The sequence below is a fragment of the Etheostoma spectabile genome, chromosome 9 (assembly GCF_008692095.1).
Source record: "Etheostoma spectabile isolate EspeVRDwgs_2016 chromosome 9, UIUC_Espe_1.0, whole genome shotgun sequence".
NCBI classification, from domain to species: Eukaryota; Metazoa; Chordata; class Actinopteri; order Perciformes; family Percidae; genus Etheostoma; species Etheostoma spectabile.
In genome coordinates this window covers 19,419,494-19,433,242 of record NC_045741.1, presented here as the reverse complement: position 1 = coordinate 19,433,242, position 13,749 = coordinate 19,419,494, and the positions used below count along the sequence as shown (strand labels likewise).

At 39.2% G+C, this 13,749-nt stretch overlaps 1 protein-coding gene and 1 long non-coding RNA gene across 4 annotated transcripts in view; both read left to right on the top strand.

Moving 5' to 3' along the window:
• Nucleotides 1–4,533, top strand: part of LOC116695318 (uncharacterized) — a 23,735-nt gene extending 19,202 nt beyond the window's left edge. Inside the window, exon 4 of the long non-coding RNA XR_004333424.1 lies at nucleotides 4,520–4,533. This is a non-coding gene — a long non-coding RNA (uncharacterized LOC116695318). The remainder of the gene's footprint in view (nucleotides 1–4,519) is intronic.
• The window catches only part of negr1 (neuronal growth regulator 1), a 170,538-nt gene that overhangs the window by 35,053 nt on the left and 121,736 nt on the right, over nucleotides 1–13,749 (top strand). The gene's annotated exons all lie outside the window — the stretch shown is intronic.

Genomic DNA, 13,749 nt, shown 5'->3' with positions numbered 1-13,749 from the left:
GCACAGAATTTAATGAAAAGAACCTCTGTCCTTCTGTTAAGCATGGGGGTGGATCAATCATGCTTTGGGGTTGTATTGCAGCCATTTGCACAAGGAACATCTCACGAGTAGAAGGAAAAATGGATTAAATAAATTTCAAATAAATAAATAAATAAAATTCAAAAAAAATTTCAGCTAATTTTGGAAGCTAACTTGATGCCATCTGTGAAAAAGCTAAAGCTAAAGAAAGGCTTTTACAAATGGAAAATGATCCTAAACACACCTCAAAATCTACAGTGGATTACATCAAGTGGTGTAAACTGAAGGTTTTGCCATGGCCTTCACAATCTCCTGACCTCAACATAATTGAAAATCTATGGATAGACCTTAAAAGAGCAGAGCGTAACAGACAGCCCAGAAATCTCAAAGAACTGGAAGACTTTTGGAAGGACGAATGGGTGAAGATACCTCAAACAAGAATTGACAGACTCTTGGCTGGCTACAAGAAGCGTTTCCAAGCTGTGATACTTGCCAAAGGGGGCAGTACAAGGTATTAACTCTGCAGGGTGCCCAAACTTTTGCAGATGCCATTTTTTTGTTTTCTGTTATTTTGAAAGTGTAAATAATGGAAATAAAATCTAACTTTTTGTGACATATTACATGAATGTCTAATCTGTCATTTGATGCCTTTTGGAGATTTTCCATCTATTCTTGGCTTCTTTATGCACATTAATACAAATTTTACCTGGGGTGCCCACACTTTTAAGCCCCACTACATTTACTGTTTTTTTCTGGTAATTACCAGACAATTGAAGCTCAGCTGACAGCAAGGAAACCATCGTTGTGAGTGAATGTTCAGAGCACTTCATATGGATACTTGCCAGTTCCGCCAGATTGATTTTTATTGTCCACATTCAGCTTGAATTTGCACATCTTGTGTGTCAACTCAGCTGCTGCTTTGCCGACTAAATTATTCCACAGATAGTTATATATTTTTTAATCTCACAGTTAATAATAGGCTGGGTACTGTATACAGCTGCATGAATAATTCATGAGGCCGTTCCTTTGTAGAGATTAAAGGCGTAATAAGAAGAATTCACGCTGTAAGCTTACATAAATGGTTTTAGAAACCGCTAATCAACTAGCAAGCCTGTCTAAGGCAAGGCAGCTACCTAAAGTCGTGAGTTCGTCCTCAGAAGTGCCTGCTTAAGCCAGTCTGAGAACAAATTCAAAGGCTTCTGTCCATATCATCTCCACCGTCTCTCCAATATAAATTCTTATGATTTATCTGGGAACGTGAGACGCTGAAGCCTTTCCTGGTTTACGCTGCCACTGAGGAAGTGGCAGGTCCTATTATATAGTCTGGGGACCATAGACACACTCAAACATTAACAACTACATAGGGATAAACGCAGCAGATTAAAGGAGGAGAATAATGAGAAGAAGAAAAAATGGCAAGAGAGAAAATGAAATAGAAAAGGTAATAAAAAAACAACATTTTGCTGATAAAGCAGACAAGAGATTAAGTTTGTTCTTAATGTTCGGTTCTTTCGACTAGTTTCGATATCATAATCAGATTTAGAGGCACATCATGTATATTTATTCAGTAAGGGTTTTTACATAATACCCTTTGTGCACACCAATTGCACTGATCAGTCATGCCTCAGTGCGCACCAACAATTTCTCAACCCATAAGCTGAACCTTTGCCCTTCATTGAAAACCAGTGAACATACAGCAGACTGTTATTAGATGTCTTCCCAACCATATGGTTTGCAAGCTTAGTAATTGCCTGGGCCTGCATTACAGAACATTGTGGATGAATTCATGATCTGAACATGCTGTGCTGTTTAGCAAACAGTTCTAAAGGACACTGGCCTTCTGTTTACTCTGCTGTAACCCTCCAAGCTCTAAATGGATTAATGATCCTGAGGTTGTCAGTTCAAATGCAGGCGCAGAGGATATTGCTGATGTGTCCTTGAGCGAGACACTTAATCTAAGTTGTGTCAGTTAATATCCATCTTCATAAATGCATTATACACATATCATAGGTTATGTAAGTCACCCTCGATGAAGTCAGGAGAAACAAACAATGTGAGCCCCAGATAGCACCTTGGCCCACAACACAGTCCCGGGGAATATCAAGTGGCTGTTGTCTGGATTGCATTGCCTTGACATTGTTTGGAGTCCCTATCATAATGTATTCTGTAGGTGCATAAAGGCCCTTTTTTAGCAGGATGATATAAATAGTTCCACTTTTCCAAAATGATACTCATAAGTTCTTATCTTCTGTTAATATTTGTTGTGTTGCTGACATGCTAAGCGGCTTGTGGGCAGCGCTTTATCAGAACAGTATATCTCAGACACTTCTCTGAGTGGGTGGTTTGCTTCGACCCAGACCCCACATATTCTAGGAGGGGAGTTTGCAGGGTTGCCCAATTAGTGCTGAAAAGTGTGGCAGTGCGTCAGCAGGGAAGTGTGCACCAGAGAAGGCGTGTCATCAATCATCACTCCAGCTTCAGGCTGGTTCCAACCCTCTTCCCTATCTGGCAGAAGGAGAAAGAAGGAGAGGAGAGAATGACAGTAGCCAGCCAATTCCAGTAATGACAACAGACTGCACTGGAACTGACTGCATTAAAGCCTAGCTCTGAGCATAAATACAGGGCAGTTATTTCCTTTGATCTTTAAAAAAAATGTTTTATATATAGGTAGCTACAGAGAGAGAATTCAGCTAAAGCATTTAGCTAAAGGATAAATCAGGTGATATTCTTTATTTTTCGTATTGTCAGCTAATCCCATGGAAAGATCAAAACCTAACAATGAACTGATCACCAACTTACAAGTATTGCCTGTATAGTCAAAGCCTGCTATAGGTTATTCATCTGCGTTATACATATCCATTAATTAACATCTCACTTACACAGTCATACTGTTGTAAATACTCACTAGTACTCCAAATCTATTGTTGAAAACAGCCAACAACAAACACACTATTTACTTGTTTCTTTGAGTAATGTTTGCTCAGCTGTTTTAGCCATTATGGGGGCAGGTGAGGATCAGCAGGTAGAGTCTGGTGTTCCCTAAACCTAGGGCTGGCGGTTTGATTGACTTGGGGTTAGGAACAAGCTGGGGAAGCTCTACACAAACATGACATAGAAATATAAACAGGTCTAAAGTCAAGTGTAAAAAAATCAGTTGTGCAACATATTAGTAATCCCTGATTTGTATAACTACCAAAGCTGGTTAACTGCATCAAAAATGGTAATAAATGTTGCTGATCATGGAGCACCTTTAACTGTGTATTGTACGCGTTTGTGTGGTCAATGACTGCCAATCATTGATCATACAAATCAATAACAGACAAATGTTGCACATTCAACCTGTGTGATGTTTAAACCACCTTCCTTCCCTCTGTTGTCAGCCATGTACAAACCAACTCTTCCTCCTTGGCTTTAACACTGACACATAGTGTGACACTGGCTCAGAGATGTTTCCAAAAATGGGTACTTTGCTCTGTACGGAGGGGTATAATGATAATGACAGTTCATCATCATATAAAATGCCCCTTATGTGAGTCTGCTCATTGCTTTATCACAGTCTTGACAGTGTCAGCACCAGCTTAGAATATATGAAACTTCCAAAAGCACCATATTTAAACTCAAATTAAAATTATAGTTATATTTCCTGACATGAGTTCTTTTTTGTTCATTTTATGCCCTCCGCTTTATAGCACAAAACTTCCATGGGGAAAATGCTTTATGATAATCTCTCCTTAGCGAGGTGTACAGTAATATAATACAAGGAATAACAGAAGCTGCCCTCACATGGAGCAGTGAGACAAGGGCTGTGAGAGAGAGAATTTAGCCAGATGATAATGTGTTTGCAGTTATAACCTAATTCAACCTTTCAAAATATCTGGATGCTCGAAGTAGTCATTCTAGACTGTAATATCAGGACCAAATTTGCAAACATGATATGGCCTCTGGCTTAGTGTCCAGCTGTTGGACATCCACCCTTCATAAAAAAAGTCATCAACATTAGCTGAATTGTGTAATTAAGTTTTTGTCCCTCCATTAGAGCAATATTTCATCACTTGCAAATTATCCCCAACAACATTAACTTCATGTTAATGTCCATATGGCATTTGTGATGACTGTACTACTCTCACTGGCAGGGGTATCAAATGTTATTGCGCCAATGGAGATTTCTCTTGATTAGTGAAAAGCAAATCAAATGACACCATGATATCACTGAGGGTAGCCAGGTTGCTAAATAGTGCATCTAAGTAATAATAATTGACCATTATTGAGATAAATGGAACAAAATTGGATACATATAATACAATTTAAATAGCAGCATGTGCTCTTCGTATCCATCATACTGGGGTGGGAGAAGCATTTGGACAAAAAGGGTCTGTGGGAGAGTAGGATCCACACGTAATAACCTCTTCTTTTAACCGATAGTCATGAAAGGCAGGGCTGACCTACATGCTGTAAGGAGGATTCTTGCTCTCTTGTTAGTGTGTACTGGTGGGGAATTGAGGTCTTTTCTGTCAAGAGGTGAAACGTTGAAGCTGTAGACTATCTTAGCCAAGCCCAAGAAGAGAGAGGGAGAGAGGGACAGAGGGAGAGAGGGAGTTGGAGAGGGGGAGAGAGAGAGAGAGAGAGAAACCAGTAAAATGTTGGATTAGATTGTGGATAAGTGAGATGTGCATTTGTCTGTGTAAATTGGTTATACATGTGTGTGTTCATGTTAGAGAGACAATAGTACTGACAGCCCTATGTCCCATAACACTATGGAGCTCCTTATATCATTAATTGTTGGCAAAAATGAATATTGTGCTGTATTCTTTGCGGGCCAGGCTGACCATACTGCCGGCTTTTGCAATAGTGTGTGTGTGTGTGTGTGTGTGTGTCTCTCTCTCAACTTTACACAATGTGTAGGTGAGAATTCGCAACGAAGGCTTGAGGTTTCTGACCTGTGTGTTTGGTTCAGTGCCACTATGATGGATGACATGGTTATCAGAATCTCTCCTTCAGGATGGAGGCTGTCCTATCCTGCTGTCAAGGTCAATGGTTACTAGACTCATAATAGAGTGGCAAACCTAGTGAGCTTACTGAAATGCACCCTATATTCCATCATTCATCTATCATATCAAATGTCAGACTCCATAACACCGCTGTCTTACAACAGACCTAGAGAAATCCACCAAAAGGACAAATCTGACCCTAGCAGAGGCAAAAGTTGGTTGTAAATTTAAAACTTTATAGGATTCTAAATATGGGATTATTTGTGGCCAGTGTTAGCGGACTGTTATGATGATAATGGAGTCCTGTGTGTGTGTGTGTGTGTGTGTGTGTGTGTGTGTGCCAGTCAAACGGCAGCTTGGTTACGGCTTGATTGGGACTAATATTGAGCCAGAGAATTAGCCTCTCCCATTAGTCCGCAGGGAGTTGATAACAGATTGCAGGCTTTACTATTAAAATAGACTCACCAGAAATGAGCATATACCGTAGCTTTTGCTGCAAAAGCCACTTAGGAGGAATAACTCTCTAAGTTGTGAGATCACAGTCAGCATCGAGACACTACCGCTCATTTAGTTGGACATTGAGAAATATAAAATTATGCTTGTTTTCTCTAAACTTCCTCAGGTTTTATCAGACAAAATCTGACTGTGATATATTTGCGGGGTCTGGACTTAAAAATATTCATAAAATGTTCATCAAAATAATCTAGAAGTAATTTTGCCTTTGCTTTTTTAATACCTCTAAAGAATTGTTCTCACAGTCCTCCATCCACAAAACGGACATCAGTACAACAGGCACCTAATAACAATGTCCATTCTTTGTGTCTTTGTGTTGCGGCCCACTGCCCATTAGTGTTTAATTTTTCTGGCTACACCTTCTCGGTCCTGTGTTTGTCCTCTCCTTTGGCCTTTCTTTCTACCATCTTTAAACCCTATCCTTTGTAACTGCAGCTCTAAATGGTGCAGATGAAAAGTTTTCAACCATTAACATTACCTAATTGTTCAAGACAATATAGGTTTGCTTGAGATTAAAAAAAGCAGTAACAAGTTCAACCACACAGTAAGTGTGTATTATGGGCTGTACTTCTGGAGTAATGTGTTAAGCTTCCCAACCAATGTATTTATTGTTTTGTAAATAGTGAGATAGAGGCAGAAATCAGGTTCGTTCAGAGCTATGATTCAGTCAGTATATTTGAAGATGAGCAGGCTATTTTTGGAATACCCCAATGGGGGTGGAATATATTGACCTTGTTAAACTGAGAAGTGGAGGATTAAAATACCTTGTAGAGGCTAGACATCATTTAGAATTGTTATCATACATGTTCTGCACCACACCAACAGTATCAACGGTCAGCGCACCTCGGAAAACCGTCACCAGAAAGCCATCTGTGCTGTGAGGGACTTGGCTTATTCACAATGTAACCAGACCCCCGGTTGATGGAAGCAAAAAGCAACCAGAGCTCTGTTCAACCATGCTATGCTAAGCTGTGTGTAAAAATAGACTCCATTAAGCCCTGATTTTCACAGTGTTGATATGATTTGCTTCCCAATGTGTAGGGTGAGTGCTTGCCATAACTTGCTAAATATTTTCTCCAGTCATAGCCTAAAAAGGAGGCTAGCAAGATCCTCTCCAGGCTCTTAAAACACACTTGCGGCCAGATGTGTTAAATGTATACAGGATGCACAATAGTTGGATTGTGGTTTAGTATTCTTGTTGTGAGTATTGTATTCATAAATTAGGGAAGAAATACCACTCATTTACTTCAAGGTGTCCAAGGCTTGATATTAAGAGCAAGAAAAGCATTCTCTTACATCAAATAGAAAGCATGTCAATGGAAAAACCCATTACATTTGCCTTTAGGCGCTTTCCCATTTAACACTGTTTTCTTAAATGGGGTTATTCAGTAAACCTTGCGGCCATCTTCAACTAATTGCATGTTTCATAAACTGATAAGGAAAAAATCACACAGGTTACAGGCTGCAACCCATACATCTTATTTAGATTGCTGCACTTCTGTAACCATCCAATTTAAGAGCTTAGCTGACTTTACTTCTTATCAGCAATTTCATCTTCAGCTGAAATTACATACTCTGTGAGGGCTAGATTTGCTATACAAGTGCTGTGATTCCAAACTTATACGCATGATGAACGGGAATAACTTTGAATCACAAAAACATTCTCTGTTGTTTCTTGTCAGTGTTTTATGAGGTGAGCTTGTTGTATCTTGTGCAGAATCATCAGCCCATCCCCTCACACCCCGCGGACTACAGGGTTGTGTGTTTTTCATTCACTATTGGCTCATTTGAATGTGTGCAATGTCGGTAATGAGCAGCCAGAGCTGGTGAGGCATAATGAAGCCTAAAGAAGGGATGACATTAATTTTCTGCTGGGTGTTTCTCTTTTACTATTTACCATTATCCTGGTTGCCAAGACACTAAAGTCCTGGATGCTGTGGGCTTAATGAATCTGCTAGTTTAGACATGTATTCTCTTGCTATTCCTCTTCACTACTGGCACGGAGGTTGAGAAGAATCAGGCCCAAATTCATCATTTAATAAGCTTTAGATAACAATATCATGCCAGTTAATATGTTTTTGTGACAATTCAGTGCTGGAGCTGTACTGTTGCCCCTGCATGTTACAATGACTTCATGCAATTGATTAGATGTGCAAGAGAAGCAATTTTCTCCAGAATTTTTGATTGGTTTTGAAATTAAGAAGAATAACAATTGATCAGGATTTTGGTATGTTATTGAATTAAACCAAATAGTGATGTGTGTGCTGCTGCACTCGGAGGATATTTTTGTGTGTTTTAATAAGTTGAAAGATTATTGCCACTAATGCAAAACTTATTGTATAATTTGCTTTCCTTATCACTGACAATGATATTTTCTTTCTCAATCCAGACACTAGGGGCTTGTCTGAGGAACATTTCCAGACAATAAGAGCAATTTCTTGTTAAACACCCTCATTTAGTTCCAACTAATTATGCTTAACAAGGTCATTTGGTAACAGACAACTGTCACAAAAAGGACAATGTAGGTTTTGTGTAAAGAACATGCCCTCATGCAAAATGAAATTATTTGCTTCTACTTTTTTTTTTATGTCAGTCAATCATTTGTTGACCTAACCAACATGTCTCAAAGTAAATTTTGAATTGCCGCTTTACACTAGTTACTTTCTTTGTGAATATAAATATCGTTGTCATGCTAATTGTAGATTACTGTACAGTAATTGTTATTACTGGCTCTTGCTCTGGGCAGTGTCAGTGTGACTCAGTTTCTGGAAATCTCTCAGTAGACATATATATTAATATTATAATAACACTACTTCACGTCATACATGTTGATTTGATTTGGAACAACCAAATAGAACCTGCAGGAAAGCCAAAGTTAAGCTTGATACCCCTTCATTTTCCCTTGTAGAGAGGCCTCAGTGATCTTATTGAACAAGGAGAGGAACAATCCAGAATAATTGCCAGCTTCTCACAGAAACCTGCAGATTCTTGGTCTACATGGCACATGGTTTCCCACCACTGCTCTTTGAAGTTAAGTTAGTCGGCAAGTAAACAAGAAGAAAAACTCAGGGAGGAAGCAGCAGGACTTAAAAAACTCTTCTTTGTTCATCATTAAGCACAAATTGTTTGGTCCAGCTTACCTTGCACGCACTAGCCAGAGCTTTGGATGGTTTTAAAACTGTATACCAGCGTTGATGCTCCTGGAGGAATTGGATTGTTTTTCACCCTGCTGACCACCTCTTCAGCAAGTTGAGTGCAACAGGCTCTGAGCCTAGGCAGAGTGAGGTAAATAAGTGCCTCTCCAACCCATGTTGTGCCCCCTGTTGGCTGTCATCAGGAAGTAAGGTTTAGACTCTTGGTTTTCTGACTTTTTTGTGATTCATTCCTTTTACCGTGTCCTTATATCCACCCGGCTAGATCCCACACACACTAGAGGCATATTGATATCTTTATTTGCAGTTCTAGTATTTTAGTCTTTCTGCTATATTTCTATGGTGACCTTACAGTGATTAAGGCAATCTCGAAATAGAGTATTTGCTCTATTAATAAAATTACAAACTCAAATTACTGTTATGAATCAGAGACCTTGTTCCTGCGATGAACCCTCAGCTGAGCATAATCCTTGCCAAATGGACTGGCGATTAGCTTAACTAAGACTTTTTGGTCCCTGCCAACACACAGGCTCTGCATTTTAAGCAGAGGAGCATTCATTGAATTTCTGTATTCATACAACCTTCTGCGTCCTCCTTCCATACAAACAGGCTAACCTGCATGCATACACATACACAAAGAGAAATATGAACACTAAAAAAATTCATTTTCAGTATTCACAACACTGCTTTTGATTTATGTATAGGGAAGTTTGACACAATGCATTCTGTCATGTTGACTGACAAAATACAGATTAACGTTATAGGCTACAAGCATTCCCTCAAACACCTTACGTAGCTCTGATATTACTAGGGTTTTTATGAAGTGTTTCGTAATGTTTCAAGGGGAAAGCAGGCTGCTGAAACTCTTCATGCTGTACAACCCACTTCTTTCACCCACACTCTAAACTACGAGAGGGAACTGTGTGTGTACTGCATGAATGCGTGTAAAACAATGAGACAGGTAAAAAAAGGACCGTCCCTAAATCAAGTAAGTGAGCACAAATAGGGCATGCAAAATATTACTATGCCCAGAGGGACCTCTTCTCTTTGCAACATATTTATTCCAATATTTGCAGATGACTGAAAGCAGTTAAGTGCTGTGGCAATTGCTTATTTTCCTTTGTCAGGATGATGAATGTGGTCGCACCTATCGGACTGTGCAGGGGTTCCAATGTCCTCTGACAATGAAGGATTGTCCATTTGTGCCATGGACAGAGCACATCAAAAAGGGTGATAAAGCCCTGCAGGAAAGCAATAACAAACACTCCCTCATTACTGCCATTGTTTATGACAGAGGGATTTTAAAGCTTGGCATTTTCCATTTCATCTGCAAACATTGAATACATGACATCACATGACATTTAGGAACCCAACTATACCTTTTCTATTAATGTTTAGTTAATATGAGCACTAAGGGATGTATCAAATAACTGATCATGTAAACACCAACTATTTGAATCAAAAGCCTTTCTGAAGCTATGGCACGTAAAGTATGTTTATGGTTTCTATGTTCATGTTTATGAGCTATGAATGGTAAACACAGATGACACCCAAAGGTGTTGGCAGTTGTTAAATGATTGATTTTTTTTGTTATTTTTTTAATCTGAAATGTTTTGCACCATCATAGTCATTTGCCATTGGTAGACTGTTTGGCATTCAAACTTTGGCAAATCTTGTTGTTTGCCTGTGTGTTAAAAAGGCTTAGACACTGTTTCACCTCAGCTGTTATTGCCTGTAAAGATGCCAGTGCTGGCTTGGTGACTGTAGTGCCATTGATCTGCTTTCTATAAAATGGGTTCTTCTCCTTAATGCAATGCCAGATTCACCAAACAATTTGACCTCACAGTAACTATACAATTTAGACAGAATGAGCAAACATTTTGCAGTAAATTATATTGTCTTTGTTGCTTGTGTCTGACTACATTTGAAGTAGCGATGCTAATCAAGAGTTTTTTCTTGACTGATAGCCGATCCTCGTTAACCGATAATTTCCTGCTAACCGACAATCTGCAGATTTCAGGTTAATTTTGCTTTTGATATACTGACTCCCATTAACATGCGTAGTTGTGTAGCTTTCCTTTGTGAAAGCTGTCTAGCAAAGTTGGTGGTCAGAGCTGCAGGGGTTCTTTCAATGCATTGCAAGCCTCACCCTCACCGGGTCTAACCATCGGGGAATTTAAATGATACTGTATATATTCTAAAGATGCGAGTAGCAAACTCATTACAAGGAATAACTCACTTTCCTCCAATCTTCTGAATTGCACGTTCCTTCCATCGCTATCAGCTTAGTTCAGCAGTAAACGGACAACAGAGGAAGTAGAAATGTCGGAGATGTGATGTCCATTTTCATACCCTTGTGCTCAGGCCCATCTCTATGGAAACAGAGATACAACAATTTGTCGCAGACACTACCCTACTTCTTGACGTATATTTGCCTACCAAGTATATGTTCAGTGTGCTTTCTTTTCTGTTCTTTTTTAAAGAACAGTACATTTTCAAAGTTAAAGTATTCCTTTTGATTATGTTTTAATGAAAAAATAAAATAAAAATGTTTAAATAATAACGAAAGGGGAAAACCTGTTCCAATACTGATACTTTTTTTCTATTTCTAAAACTGTTGCATCTGCAGTGAAGTTGCACCACACGTTTCCACATCATGTTAAAGATTTGAGCTAGTATATAACAATTGTCATCTTAAAAGACCCCCCCCACCCCCCTCAGCCTCCCTTTAAAGCAGTCGTTTGCAGTGACATTTCAAAACACAGAAAGCATAGCCTTCCTTTAGATCTCAAGAGCCCTCACACTGTCTTGTTTGGGGCTTGTCTGATTTAACTTGGGGTTTAAGCTCTGTTATTGAGCACTGTGAACTCACCTGTAAACCCCAGCGGTCCCAAGCAAACAGGCGGTGGGTGACTCCACCCCACACCCAGCCTTGACCTCTCCCTCTGACTTCACTTCCCTCGCTCTCCCTGGTGCACTGCCAAGCCTGACCTGTCACTTGGGCGGTGAGTGGTGTGGGGAAACTGTTCGGCAGCGGAATACCCAACCAGGCACATTCTAATGAAAGGAATCACCTCACATACACACTTCAAAGCACAAACAAATTAGGTAGAGGACTGGACCTGAATAAGAATCAGTCTATTTTGATTTTTTTTTTTTTTTTTTGCTTTAGAGTGTGACAAGTCTCCATGGTTACTTTTCTTGCAGTTAACCTCATGCACATCTTGTTCTTACCTCAATTAAACATCACACTCTTAAAAGGCCACAGCATGTGACCCAGTTTTTGTGCCATAAAGTACAACTGTCATTTATAACTGATGTGAAACTCTTCAGCTGTCATCGTTGATTGAGGACAATAATGACTCTTTTCTCTGTGTGTGTGGTATGTGTATGTGCTATACATGCGCATGTGTGTATGTAATGGAAGTAGTAAATGTTGAAGCTAGAGAGAGAAGACTGCGAAAGAAGAGACCGGAAGGTTGACAGAGAGTGAGGGATTAGGAGGACCTGGGCACAGATGGCTGTGGGAGGCAGATGTCCCTGCTGAGCTGTTCAGGGTAGTCCCTGCCAGTGCAGAAACGGTAACAGAAGTACGCAGAGCAAATGGGCTACCTCAGAACGGGTTGCTAGATTTGGGAAAGCAGATGCTAAAAAATGCATTCCACGCTTGGAAATGTCACTAGAACTAATACATCGAAGGAAAACCGCAACCCTCTGAAGAATTGTGTGAAAGTTTGAAATCCTCTAAAACATGCTCCAAAAAAGGAGATTTCTTTCATGTGGGTGCACTCATCTTGACTGAATTCTTGTGTTTGTCTTTTGAGTAATTTATCATTTGTAATTGTAATTTACCCACTGGGGATCAATGAACAGGATAAAAAGTATAAATAAAAATTAAATGACAGTAGATAAACCGAGTACTCAAATCTCGGAAAGACTCATGTCTTTCTGAGATATGAGTATTAGCTATTTCCAGTAGCACAACGCGATGGACGTTGTGGGCATTTACGGGACTGCAGATAAATAGTTTCTTATAAGCCCTGCACCTCTAACTGTCTGTAATGACACAATAGCATAATGAGGAAATATGTACTTAGTTGTGGCAGAGCACTGAAGACGTGCATGCGGCCAGCTGGTCTGGATCAGCTCTCTTTTATAGTCACGTTCAGTCAACACATTGAGTTTTTTTGTTTTTTTTTAATAATCTTTCACTATCGTGTCTGATTGTTATGCTTCTGTTGAAGGTTGTGTGGTCTACTCCTTTTTGATTATATTTTCCTTCACCTCTTCTAATTCCAGATGTTCTTTTTTTGTACCATACTTGGTGTTAGCATCTGTTACCTTGTGCTTTCTGTTGGCTTCTGTTCTGAAAAGACCCTGTTAGGGGGATTACTACCAAATAAAAGTTTCTGATCTATGGTCTTGTTTTAGTGGAATCATATCGTAATGTAATGCCGATACTGTGGTTTTCTCAATCACTCGTCTGTCTCAATTAGATTTTTGTTTACTTTTTTAATCAGTCTAGTGGCCTGTGGAAACAGTCACTTTCCCATATTCTAATGTTAGTTTAAAAAAATTGGAGATTCGAATTGGTGCTGCACAAATACAATAATTACCACTGTTTTGATCAATATTGAGATAACGATTATTTATCACAATTCATTGATTTTCAAAAAATATTTGTATTTCACTTTCACACTGAAATAAACAGAGCACTGCTTTCAAGTCCTTGTTGTGCTACGTTCCTGCTAATGTACAAATCTTTGCGTCAAAATAAGTAGGGCTGGACCCGAATATTTGACATTTCAGATATTTGTTCGTTGGGGACGTATTTGGTTTTCAATTTTGGGATTCGGATATCATTTTTGTTTTTCTCCAATATTGTAAAACAACAGAAACCCTAAAAAAAACGTGGGCTTTAGGAAAATATGTGATGAACTATTTTCTGACATTTTATAGACCAAACAGTTAGTTGATTCATCAAGAAAATAGTCAAGAGATTCACTCATAATGAGAGAAAACACGTAATAAGTTATCTGGTGTGCTGTTTTCCGTCCACACATTACACCATATTTGAA